At 54.2% G+C, this 12613-nt stretch overlaps 1 long non-coding RNA gene across 1 annotated transcript; it reads left to right on the top strand.

Moving 5' to 3' along the window:
• Positions 1 to 234: 234 nt before the first annotated feature.
• On the top strand, positions 235 to 9463 carry LOC136402252 (uncharacterized). Its single transcript, XR_010750964.1, has 3 exons — positions 235 to 367; positions 6893 to 7072; positions 7496 to 9463. It is a non-coding gene; the product is annotated as an uncharacterized lncRNA (long non-coding RNA).
• The last annotated feature ends 3150 nt before the right edge of the window (positions 9464 to 12613 follow it).

Raw genomic sequence — 12613 nt, 5'->3', positions numbered from 1 at the left:
GGCCATTTGGGTCACGGCTTAGACACACATGCATGACATGATTTGTGTTTAACGTGCCCCACCCAACTCGTGGCTAGACTGTAATTCCCCCACGCGTCCCATGCGGGTCCTGGTCTCCAGCCTCTTCCCCAAAAGGGACCAGGTCCTGAGGCTGAACTGCAGTGAGCTCGCCGAAGCCAAGGACCACAACTCCCAGAAAGCTCCGGGCTGACGGCGTCTCCGGTTGCCTGGCGACCGGCTTGTCTGGGAAGACTAGCCCAGTGTAGGGCGGAACTTCCGGGTTGGCGGTTGCATAAGATTCTGCGGACATCTCTCTGCAGGTGCTGGTCCGGGATTCGTAGGATGGCAGGTTCCTTCTGGAAGCAGGGTGAGTACGCAGCGGGGCGGTGGGTGACCTCGAGTCTGAGGGGCGGGTCTCCGGGCCGAGAGAGGGGTGACTCCAGGTCTGAGAGGCTGGGTCCTTGGACGCGAGGGGCGGGTCCCCGGGCAGTGCCGGGGCTAGACGCGGGGGGCCCCGGTCGGCGGGACGGAGGAGAGACCCTGGCCGGGCGCCGGCGACCTCGGGACCCCAGCGGGCTGGGCCTGCGCTGGTCGCACCCTGTTGGGACCGCCCCTGCCTGAGCCCCGCCGAGTTCACCGCTTGCCCAGCCTCCAGCTCCCTTGGAAATTGACAGGGGGTCGCCTGCCCACGCCCGAGGTGACCCCGTGCTTCCCCCGCCGGCGGCGCCGCTCCTGCCCCAGCTGGACTTAAGGGACAGGCCGAGCCCGAGGGTTGTGCTCCGGACCGGGCAGTACCCGGGGTGGGCGGCGAACGCGTAGGTTGGCACTCAGGCAACTGCGGCGGGGACGCCATGGAGACAGACACAGGAGGGGGCGTCATCGCGGGTAACAGAGTGGCCTTTGGGGTCAGCCTGGCCAGGGCGTCGTTACCCGCTTTATTGCCCCCGGAGAGGTCCCCCCGAGCAGCTCCGGCTCTGCCTCCCAATTCCCTGCTGTCCTCGGGGGCAGACAAGGGCGTCCACTGGTGGACATCTGAAGAGTCACGCTGCAGGTGCTGGAAAGATCCGAGTGCGGGCCGATTCCTGACAGTCTGGAGCCACTTTCCTGGGGAAAAGCGCAGTGTGCAGTGTGTACTCTCCTGGCTGGAGAAAACCAGATGCCTGTTCTTCTGAGACACAGCACCTGCCCACAGTTCAAGCTGTGCCAGGCTCCCTGGGCGCCCCGTGGTGCCCCCGCCCCCCCTCCAGTACGCGCTGGGATTCCTGGGGGGGAGCACCCAGATGGCAGGGCTGATGGGCAACACTAGTGCCCGCCTTCTAGGCCCTCCACATGCCACCCACAGGTGTGCCTGGATTCCAGGTCAGTCTCCACCCACCCCAGAGCCAGGCCTCCCTCCCGTGGTTCATATCTCGGACTCAGAGTTCCCATCTCTGCCCCTTCCTTGGGGTCATTGGGAACACTCCTACCTCCAATGTGCAGGGGTGAGGGGCAGTGAATGTAAAGACCTTTAGGGGGCACTTGGCCCAGAATAGGTGCTGACCAGGCAGAAAAGTGCAGCTTGGTTTTCGTGTCTTTTATTATTATTATTAATTAAATTTTTTTTTCTATTTATTGATTTCACCAAAGCAGGTGGTGGGAGACAGAAACATTGAGCTGTTTCTGTATGTGTCCTGATTGGGAATTGAACCAGCAACCTTTGCACTTCTGGATGATACTCTAACTAACTAAGCTATCTGGCCAGGCTCTCATTGTCTTTTTTTTTTTTTTTTAAGTGAGAGGGAGACAGAGAGACTCCCACATGTACCCCAGTGGGATCCACCAGGCAAGCCCCCTACTGGCGATGCTTTGCCCATGTAGGGCTGCTGCTTGGCAAACAAGCTGTTTTTAGCACCTGAAGTGTGGAGACTCCCCCAGGAACCGTCCTCAGCATGGGACCAACTTGCTGGAATCAATCGAGCCGTGGCTGTGGGAGAGGAAGAGAGAGAGAAGGGGTCTCATAGTCTTTTAAATGAAAGTGTGTTCTTGGTCCATTTTGTAATATAAATGACTTTTTTTTTTTATTGCTTTAGAACTTGAGGTTTCAGAGTCTTAGTAAGAATTGTGGCTGGGTAGCTCAGTTGGTAGGAGCATTGTTCGGATATGCAAGGTTGCAGATTTAATCCCCTGTTAGGGCACGGAGAATGCACACATGAATCAACTAATAAGCCTGAGCATTGGTGGCACAGGGGATAGAGCGTCGACCTGAGACACTGAGATCCTAGGTTCAAAACCCTAAGGTCATCAGCTTGAGAGTGGAATCATCGATGTGATCCCGTGGTTGCTGGTCTGATCCCAAAGGTCAGCTTGAGCAAGCGGTCACTGGCTTGACTTGAGCCCCCAGTCAAGCCATGTATGAGAAGCAGTCAATGAACAACAACTAAAGTGATGCAACAACTAGCTGATGTTTCTCATCTCCCTCCCTTCCTGTCTCTCTCTCTAAACAATTTTTAAAAGTATACGTTAAAAAAATTAGAATCAACCATTGAATGTAGAAATAAATGGAACAACAAATCAGTGTTTCTTTGTCTCTATTTCTCTCTCTGTGAAAGAGAGAGAGAGAGAGAGAATTGCCCCGTCTTGACAACCGATACTTAGGTTGGGTTTAACCGCCCAGGATGTCTGGATGGCTGACAGTTGCCTGGTCCTTCACCTTATGCCTCCACCAGCCGCAGCCCTGTCCTGGGACACAGGCCCCCTGCTCTCTGCCACCCCCACACACCTGTCCCCAGGCTTCCCCTCAAAGACCACAAATCTTCAGTGACATGGAAAAGGCTTCACAGAACTACCTGAGTTCTGGATGGTCTTGGTGTCCAGTGTCTGGTTGCCTTTTGTTTGCAAGCTTGCATTCATCAAAAGTGACCCCCTCCCCAGACTCTTCAGGGAGGGAGGCCCTCGTCTAGAATAGTCTCCCCTTTCTGGTCACTTCTCCTGCACTGACCAGATGTCGGGTCCCCTGTGATGGCACCGGCTGCACAGCATCTCCCTGTAGCTTGCAGGTGCCTGCAGCCGGTCAGGGAGAGGAGGCTCGTCTCTGAGGACCCCAGGGGGACGGCGCCGCTCTCCAAAGCCTTGCCCTGCAGACTCAGGCACTCTGGTGGCCTCCGCTTAGGTCAGACATACATCTTGGTTTTATTTTATTTTCTTAAGTGAGAGGAGGGGAGATAGACTTCCACATGCATGCTCGACTCAATTGAGCTTTCCGCAGCATCCAGGGCGAGCTCTCAGAGCAGTCTGGTCCACTGGCTGTGACAGAGGAGGAGCAAGAAGGGGAGAGGGGGGGAAGAGAAGCAGTTGGTCACTTCTCCTGTGTGCCCTGACAGGGAATCGAACCCGGGCCGCACACAGGGCCAACGCTCTATGCACCGAGCCAACCGGCCAGGGCCCAGCCTGATTTTTTTTTAAAGATTTTATTTATTAATTTTTAGAGAAAAAGAGAGAGAAAGGGTGAAGGGGAAGCAGGCAGCAACTTGTAGTTTCTTCTTGGATGTGCCTTGACCGGGCAAGCCCAGGACTCGAACCAGCGACCTCAGCGTTCCAGGTCGATGCTTTATCTACTGCGGCACCATAGGTCAGGAACCCAGCTTGATTTTTGATACCGTTAATGCACCGGTCTCACGGTGATAATGTGGCTGGCATTTCTGTCAGCGTGAGTCTGTGTCAGCTCTGGTCTGTGCATCGGCCACGGCCGGTGATCCTCAGAGCAACCCTTCGTGTAGCCACTGCCCTGTCTTCCTGGGCAGCCTGGACTCCTGGGGTCCAGAGAAGCTCCGTGATTTGTCCAGAGTCAGAGGTGGAGCCAGGCCTGCAGCCTGGGCAGTGTGACTAAAGCAGGGACCCTGAGTGCCGCCCTGTGCAGCTCAGGGGACTGTCTGCAGAATGGCCAGCATTCCCGGGTGTCAAGGCGGACCAGGGATCATGCCAGGACGCTTCGCTGTGTTTCCAAAGGAGAATAAAATGTACGTATCTCTAGGCTGCAGACACTTGCCCACCTGTGAACTCATATCTCTGGGACTTACTTTCTCATCAGAGTCATATGAGATGGTGCCCCTGGGGCAGAGCTAAGCCACCGTCGTGGCATTGGTGCCGTCCGACCACCCACGTGTCACTGGGCAGGAGGTTGTGAGGGAATCCGGAACCCGTAATGAGCGGAGGTGTGTGAGCAACACTGGAGAAGAGACACCCCAGGCGGAAGCATTAGGCCCACGACCGCAGTGGGAAGCTGTCCCTCGGGGGGGGGGGGGGACGGGACGGTTACTTAGGTGGGTCTGTCACTTTAATTGAGTCACTACTCGGTAAGTGCGCATGGAACACCTGCTTTCCCAGACTCGCGGGGCCCCTGAGATCCCCCAGCAGCAAGGTGCAGCTGTCTCAGGCTGGGCAGTGGTGGGGGACAGGCCATGACAGTGAAGGGGGACATTCATCTATGTGACTGTCAGGTGGGCTGACAGCTGGAACACAGAGCCCCAAAGCCTGAAGTGTCACTTGAGTGCTTCCTCTCGGTCGCTCGCCACCCTGTGCACACGCTGCTGGGTGAGCCGCAGCCCACCGGGTGGTTCGGAGCCCGGGTTCCTTCCCTCTGGGCTGCACAGTCTGCCAGGACCTTGGCTGCGTCCTTCCAGCCGGTATTCCTTAGGTGGGGTGCCCTGCGGAGGGCCCCAGGAGCTCCGCCGGGCAGACAGCAGGCTGGCCAAGCCTGGTCCCAAGGTGGGAGCCGTAGACTCGGACCTGAGTCTGAGCCCCCAGCACTGGGCTCCTGAGGACGATGGCTGGCAGGGAGGGCGGGTGGGCTGAGCCCAGAGGAGCAGGAGGAGGGGTGGGCAGGGAGCAGCCTAGGCCCTGAGGCTGGAGACAGACTGCACTGCTCTGCCGAAGGCCCTGAGGCCGCAGTCGGGGAGGCTGGGGAGGCTGGAGCTGGGCCTCGGGTGGGTCTGCCAGGGCCTTGTACACATGGAGGGAGCTTAGGTCTGGCCTTTGAGTTTTGGAAGGATCAGCAGCCCCTCTCCCATGGAGGGATGGAGGGAGGCAGGGAGACCAGGGAGGACATGGTGGCCTGGGCCCGTGGCCGCAGTGGGCAGACGTGGGAGGACCGGGGTTGGTGCTGGTTCAGGAAGGGGAGTAAGAACTGGAGGGGTTCAGCTTCAGCCCCGGGGGTGGAGGGAGATGCCATCCGTTCCCGGGACTCGTGTCCAGGTTTGGGGTAAGACACACTGTCCAGGACACCCCTTGGACACGTGACAACTAGACATCAGGGCTGCTGCTCAGGAGGGAGGGGCTGGAGAGGTGATTGGGAGGGGGAGGCCTGTGGAGGAGTCCTGGGTCCCAGAGGGCCGCCCTCCCCCAGGGGTGGGGGGCCGGGTGCAGGTGCCTCTTTAGGGGTGCATTCCACACCTTTCCCAGCCCCCCTTCAGAGCCCCCTGGGTTGGCTGGGAGCCCCCACAGGCTGCGTGTGGGGGGCCCAGGGGGAGTTGGAGGAGCCTTTGAGGGCAGAGGTGTCCGCAGGGCAGGGCGGGGTGCTGGGGTGCACCAGATTCCAGCGCTGCTGAGGGGCTGGGACCTGCCTCAGTGGGGACAGAGGACGGAGGCAGTGGAAGTGACCACAGGGGTTGAAGGCACAGCTTTCAGAGCTGATGGGAGGGGTGGGCAGCCAGGCAGTGTCCTGTCCTTCCGTCAGGACGGCATGGGCTTCATGTGAATTTGGTCCATGCCTTTGCTGAGGGATTGCCTGGTCCTACACAGTGACCCAAGTGACATCTGTGGTGTCAAGTGAGTTTCTCCCAATGCCTCGTTTATCAGGTGGCCCCTTGGGCCCCATTCTCTCGAGTCACGGCCTGTGTGGTGTTCCGCTGAGCGAGCTTGTTGTGAGAGGGTCAGACATAGGATATCGTCCACTTTGTGAGACAGAGGGTCCCTGTGACCTCAGTGCCGGGAAGGAGGACACTGGACGTGAGTGTCACCCTGTGGTCCACGAGGCTGCTCTAGACTGACTGAGAGACGTGAGGGAGGCCCTGCCCAGAGTACGGGCTCCTGCTGAGCGCTGTCTGTCTGTTTCCACATCTGCTCCCTCCCCTCCCTGCCTGCACACACACACACACACACACACACACACACACAGCAGCCCTCCTCCTGTCCCCTTCCCCTGTGACTCATACATCCTTCGTCCTCAAGGTCCTTCCCTGTCCTTACACGTGGCAGGATTTCCATCTTTGTTATGGGGAATAATATCCCGGTGCGTGTGCATGTGAGTGTCCATGTGTATGTGCATGTGCATATGTGTTTGTGTGTGAATGTGCGTGTGCATGTGTGTACATGTGTGTGCATGTGAGTGTCCATGTGTGCGTGCATGTGCATATGTGTTTGTGTGTGACTGTGTGTGTGCATGTGTGTACATGCAAGTGTTCATGTGTGTGCATGTGAGTGTTCATGGGTGTTTGTGCATGTGCGTGTGCACACATGTACATGTGTGTGCATGTGAGTGTCCATGTGTGTGTGCATGTCCATATGCGTTTCTGTGTGAATGTGTGTGTATGTGTGTGCATTTGTGTACATGCAAGTGTTCATGTGTGTGCATGTGAGTGTTCATGTGTGTTTGTGCATGTGCGTGTGCACACATGTCCATGTGTGTGCATGTGTGTATGCACACAATGTCTCTATCCCTCCCTCCTTCCTCAGACACTTCTGTGGTTCCGTGTCTGGTCCTTCTGAGCACTGCTCCCTGATCACGCAACATCTCACCCGTGTTTGCGTTTCCTCTGGGTGTGCCCCATCGGGCATCACTGGGCTGCCGTCCTGCGTCCCGTGGCTGCTGAGGGAACGCTCAGAGTTGACCTCGCTGGGACCTTGTCTGTATTCCCAGTTTCAGAGAGCGGGCACCTGTTCATTGTCCTCGGGATTCCTGTCCTTGCTGCTGCTGTGTTGCCATTTTTGATGCCCTTTGTCTATTTCTGCATTGAGAAAATAAGAGACAGAAGACCCCAGGCCTCACATCATGGTCGCCCGAACATTGTGAACATCGAGTTAGAGCCACTGGATAGGGGTGAGTGAGGACCTGGGCTGGTGGTGGGTCCCGGGGATCCTGAGTTCAGACAGGGCGGGGCTGTTGTCCTCAGTCCCTGGTTGTCACCAGCGGGGGCTCCTCCTGCCCACGGAGTGGCCGGAAGGGAGAACACTCTGGGCGGCATCACAGTGCCCTCTCCGTGATGCCCCGGCCTCTGGGCTGAAGGAGGGGCCTGGCTAGCTTCGGGGCCCTCGTGCATGGTGACTGGGGTGCCAGCCCCATCTCAGAGGCAGACCTGGGCCAGGGCAGTATGTCCGGTGGGTCAGTGGAGAAAGCAGGTGGGCTGCAGCTTCCCCGATGTGATTCCTGCCTGGGGAGGGGAGGACCACTCTTCCCGCCTTCTCACCACAGAGGCGTCTCCTGTCACCGCCATTAACCACTGTCTTCTGTCTGTCCTCACAGGGAGCGGGGACGGAAGGGAACTTGTGTTGTGTGTGGTCCTGGAGCAAGTCCACCAATTGTCACCTTAGGAGTCGTGGGTTCCAAAACACGAATTAAAAATATGACATAGACCCCCGTGGTCACTGCAGCATTGTGTGCAAGTCAGGATCTGGATCAGCCCAAGTGCCCATCAGTGGACTAGCAAATAAAACCCTTGCTATAGCCTGACCTGTGGAGACGCAGAGCATAAAGCCTTCATCTGGAAGGCTGAGGTCGCCAGTTCAACATTCAGGGCTTGCCCGGTCAATACACATACGAAAAGCAACTAAACGTGGATGCTTCCCGCTCTTCCCTACTCCCTTTCTCTCTCTCTCTGTCCCCTGAAATCAATAAATAAAATTTTAATTAAAAAAAACACCCAGATCTGGTACATTTACACAGCTATGAAAAAAGAAGGAAATCTTACCTTTTGGATAGTCCTCAGGATTATTATGCTAAGTGAGATAAACCAGGTAGAGAAAGACAAATACTGTCGGGAGCCGATCAACAACTGCTGGCTGGCAAGGTCACAGCAGGAGAAGACCCACAACTGCTGGCTGACAAGGTCACAGCAGGAGAAGACCCACAACTGCTGGCTGACAAGGTCACAGCAGAGAAGACTAACAGCTGCTGGTTGACAAAGTCACAGCAGAGAAGACCAATGGCTGCGGGTTGACAAAGTCACCGCAAAGGAAAGGCACAACGATACTTCCCCCTTTGACCTTTTTGAATTAATCTGGCCTTATATCCCCCCTTTTTCTGGGTGTGTGCTATTATTTGTGGCACAGGGATAATAGTACCGTGCTTTCCCTGTAGATTCGTAGAGATTTCTTTGGAAATGAGACAGAGGGTGTGAGTTCCACAGAAAAGCCTGTAAGCCCCTTGAACTGGGCTCATAAACATAAGAGGCTGGCTATGATATCCCTCGTAAAGGGTTAAGTTTGTAGGAGAATTTCTTCTTATTAATCATGTTAGAAAGAATAGATTGTGACTTGTAAATGGATAGGAGGCAGTGGCTGTGCACAGAGCACCTTTCGGCCTTCACTTAATTCATCATCTTTCCTCCCTAGCCTTTTCATATGATAGAGTAGAGAAACTTTCCTTTCTTCTTGCTTACCTGACCTGCAGATGGTGGAACACTCTGAGAAGAATATAGTTAGAACTTAACTAATGTGTGAATATAGTAAATAAATAAAATTTGACTAGACAATAGAATCTTAGGTAAGGTGTTATGGAATGGCCCGTTGCATGGCCTGGGATGGGAGCGCAGTCAGCAAGAAAAGAATGTTTTGCTAAGAAACTTGTTTTATGACTGAAGGCAGTTGCTGGGCTTTCTCAGTGAGACATTCTCATGAGATTTATATACTTTCCAAGGTTTTTCATTCAGATAATAAAGAGGAATATGGGGGGATCCGTAGAAGCAATAGCAATTAATGCCTTCTGATATTATGTTGCTACTAAGCTATCTTGCAGGTGCACTCTATGTATCTTTAAGCAAAAATTACTTTTGATGTTATGCCAATTTCTTAATAAGCAAGCCTTTTGAAGTTTTGTGAGAAAAATTAGGACACTGCATGAACTCAAGGCCATTTGCCTGAGCAAGCGGTGGTCCTTTGCTAGTCCTTGATGATTTCGTCTATTAATCTCTCTCTCTCTGCGCCCTTGACTCACAACAACAGTAGAGTTATTAATTAGTATAATCTTTTAGAAGTTTGTACTGATATTGTTATTGCTATTCAAGTTATTGTATATCTGTACTTTGAATGACTTACCACCTGATTTGTAGCTTATAGATATGAATTAACTGTTATCTGGAATATGTAACCATAGTGAAACAAAATACCATGTGATTGTAACTTAATGTGTGTGCATAAAAAGAAAGCTAGACCAGCATTTGGCGGAGATGCCTGGCAGTAAATGCTAACTAGAGAATAAAGAGAAAGAAAAGAATTCGGCTTTCTCACTCGATTTGTGCCGACGCCGTCTCTTCCTGTGGGACCCCTGGATTCCCCCCGGGGCTGGACCCCGGCAAAATACCATATGATCTCCCTATGTGTGGGGTCTAACAAACACAGTAAACTGAGGAACAAGCCCTGGCCGGTTGGCTCAGTGATAAAGCGTCGGCCTGGCGTGCAGGAGTCCCGGGTTCAATTCCCGGCCAGGGCACACAGGAGAAGCACCCATCTGCTTCTCCACCCCTCCCCCTCTCCTTCCTCTCTGTCTCTCTCTTCCCCTCCCGCAGCCAAGGCTCCATTGGAGCAAAGTTGGCCCGGGTGCTGAGGATGGCTCCGTGGCCTCTGCCTCAGGCGCTAGAATAGCTCTGGTCTCAGCAGAGCGACGCCCCGGCTGGGCAGAGCATCGCCCCCTCGTGGGCATGCCGGTGGATCCCGGTCGGGCACATGTGGGAGTCTGTCTGACTGTCTCCCCGTTTCCAGTTTCAGAAAAATACAAAAAAAAAAAACCCACAAAAAAACCCTGATGAACAAAATAGAAACAGAGGCAGGGACACAGGAACAGATGGACAGCAGTCAGAGGAAAGGGGAAGAGGGATGGGATGAAATACATTGTCCTACGTTTCCATGTTTAGCTTCATGATTTTCATTTGCATGTGATATTCATGTGGACTGCCCGGTCCGTATATAATGGCAGGTAGGGAGCGAGCTGCCCAGTGGACGTCTGGCTTACGTGGGGTCAGGGCCAACTTACCAAAGGCCCCACACAGCCCCTGCACTGGCTGCATTAAGAACAGTGGAGTAATGGAGTTCACCACATTTAAAGTGTGAAGCTTCTGCCTGGCCAGATACCTCGGTGGGTTAGAGCATCGTCACAATAAGCAGAGATTGCCGGTTCGATCCCCAGTAAGGGCATGTACAGGAACAGATTGATGTTTCTGTCTCTCTTCCTTCCCCTCTTTCTAAAGTCAATAAATCAATTTAAAAATATATAATATTCTATTATTATTTTTAAAAGTAAAAGATGCCTGCCAGGCCTGTGTTGGCTCAGTGGATGGAGTGTCCATAATAAGTCGATACTTTGCCCTGGCCAGTTGGCTCAGTGGTAGAGCGTAGGCCTGGCGTGCGGGAGTCCCGGGTTCAATTCCCGGCCAGGGCACACAGGAGAGGCGCCCATCTGCTTCTCCACCCCTCCCCCTCTCCTTCCTCTCTGTCTCTCTCTTCCCCTCCCACAGCCAAGGCTCCATTGGAGCAAAGTTGGCCCAGGTGCTGAGGATGGCTCCGTCGCCTCTGCCTCAGGCGCTAGAATGGCTCTGGTCGCAGCAGAGCGACGCCCCGGCTGGGCAGAGCATCGCCCCCTGGTGGGCGTGCGGGGTGGATCCCGGTTGGGCGCATGCGGGAGTCTCTGACTGCCTCCTGTTTCCAACTTCAGAAAAATACAATAAATAAATAAATAAGTTGATACTTCTTTCACCACCATCCTCTTCTCTCTGTAAAAGGAAGAAAAATATCCTTTTTAAAAAAATCATTAAAAATAGCCTGACCAGGCAGTTGTGCAGTGGATAGAGCATCAGACTGGAATGTGTAGGATCCAGGATCAAGACCCCGAGGTCGTCAGCTCAGCTTGAGCATGGGCTCATCTGGTTTGAGCAAAGCTCACCAGCCTGGACCCAAGGTTGCTGGCTCGAGCAAGGGGTTACTCAGTCTGCTGTAGCCCCATGGTCAAGGCACATATGAGAAAGCAATCAATGAACAACTAAGGTGTTGCAACAAAAAACTAATGATTGATGCTTCTCATCTCTCTCCATTCCTGTCTGTCTGTCCCTATCTATCCCTCTCTCTCCAGAAATAAAAAAAAAAAAAAAATCATTAAAAATAAAAGTGAATGGTTCCTGACCTGTGGTGGCGCAGTGGATAAAGCCTCAACCTGGAGCTCTGAGGTCGCCACTGTGAAACCCTGGGCTTGCCTGGTCAAGGCACATAGGGGAAGTCGATGCTTCCTGCTCTTTGCCCCTTCTCTCTCTCTCTGTCTCTGTCACTCCCTCTCCCTCTTTCTCTCTTGCAAAAAAAAAAAAAAAGCAAAAGAAAAAGAAATTTTTTAAACATTTCCAGAAACATGAACAAAGAAATAAGGATGAATGTGAATGACATTAAAGATGAATAAAAAAATTTGAAAAGAGCCTGACCAGGTGGTCGCGCAGTGGTTAGAGCATCGGCATCGGATGCTGAGGACCCAGGTTGGGACCCCGGGAGGTACCAGTTTGAGTGTGGGATCACAGACATGATCCCGTGCTCTCTGGCTTGAGCCCAAAGGTCTCTTGCTTGAAGCCCAAGGTCGCTGGCTTGAGCAAGGGGTCACTTGCTCTGCTGGAGACTTCCCTCTCAATCAGGCTCATCTGAGAAAGCAATCAGTGAACAACTAAGGAGCCTGAACTGTGAGTTGATGCTTCTGATTTCTCTCCCTTCCTGTCTGTCTGTCACCCTCTCTCTCAGAAAAAAAATAAATAAAATTTAAAAGAAATTCTGTCCTACAAGTGACATCAGCAGGCGTCTTTTTAGACTGTTCCTACATTCTTGCTGGGACTGAATGAACGTGACGTTGAGGGGAAAGGTGAGGCCATAGAGGACTAGAGGGCTCTGTCTGAGGCGACTCCTGTCCTTACCCAACGGGGAGATTCGGGCACAGACGGGGAGGCGAGGGAGACACAGTGACGCTTGTACAAGGACCGCCATGGTTGTCAGCAGCCCCAGGCGCGGGGGAGAGGCTGAAGCAGAGTCCCTCTCGCTCAGAGAAACACCTGGACACCTTGATGCGGGACTTCCAGCCTCCGGGACGGTGAGGCCCTCCCTGCACGTCTGTGGTTTAAGCCGCGGGGTGTGGGGCTTTGTCAGGGCCGCCCCGGCAGACTGACCCAGGGCCCCTCCGGGTGGCCTGCCTGGCCCCCCCAGACTAGGACAGTCCCTTTAGATAGCTGCCCTTCACTGTGGGGAATCGGACGGATCAGAGGCTCCGCCCACCTTTGGGCCGGGACCGCCTACAAATCTCTTTCCCGCGGCGGCGCCCAAGGCGAGTTCAGAAAGGAAGCGGCCCAGCAGCCGGAACAGCGCCCCGCCCCGCCCCGCCCCGCCCCGCCCCGCTCGAGCCCGC

Source organism: Saccopteryx leptura, chromosome 1 (assembly GCF_036850995.1).
Source record: "Saccopteryx leptura isolate mSacLep1 chromosome 1, mSacLep1_pri_phased_curated, whole genome shotgun sequence".
Classification (NCBI taxonomy): domain Eukaryota; kingdom Metazoa; phylum Chordata; class Mammalia; order Chiroptera; family Emballonuridae; genus Saccopteryx; species Saccopteryx leptura.
Note: the sequence above shows the minus strand (reverse complement) of the source record. Positions and strands in the feature narration are given on the sequence as shown.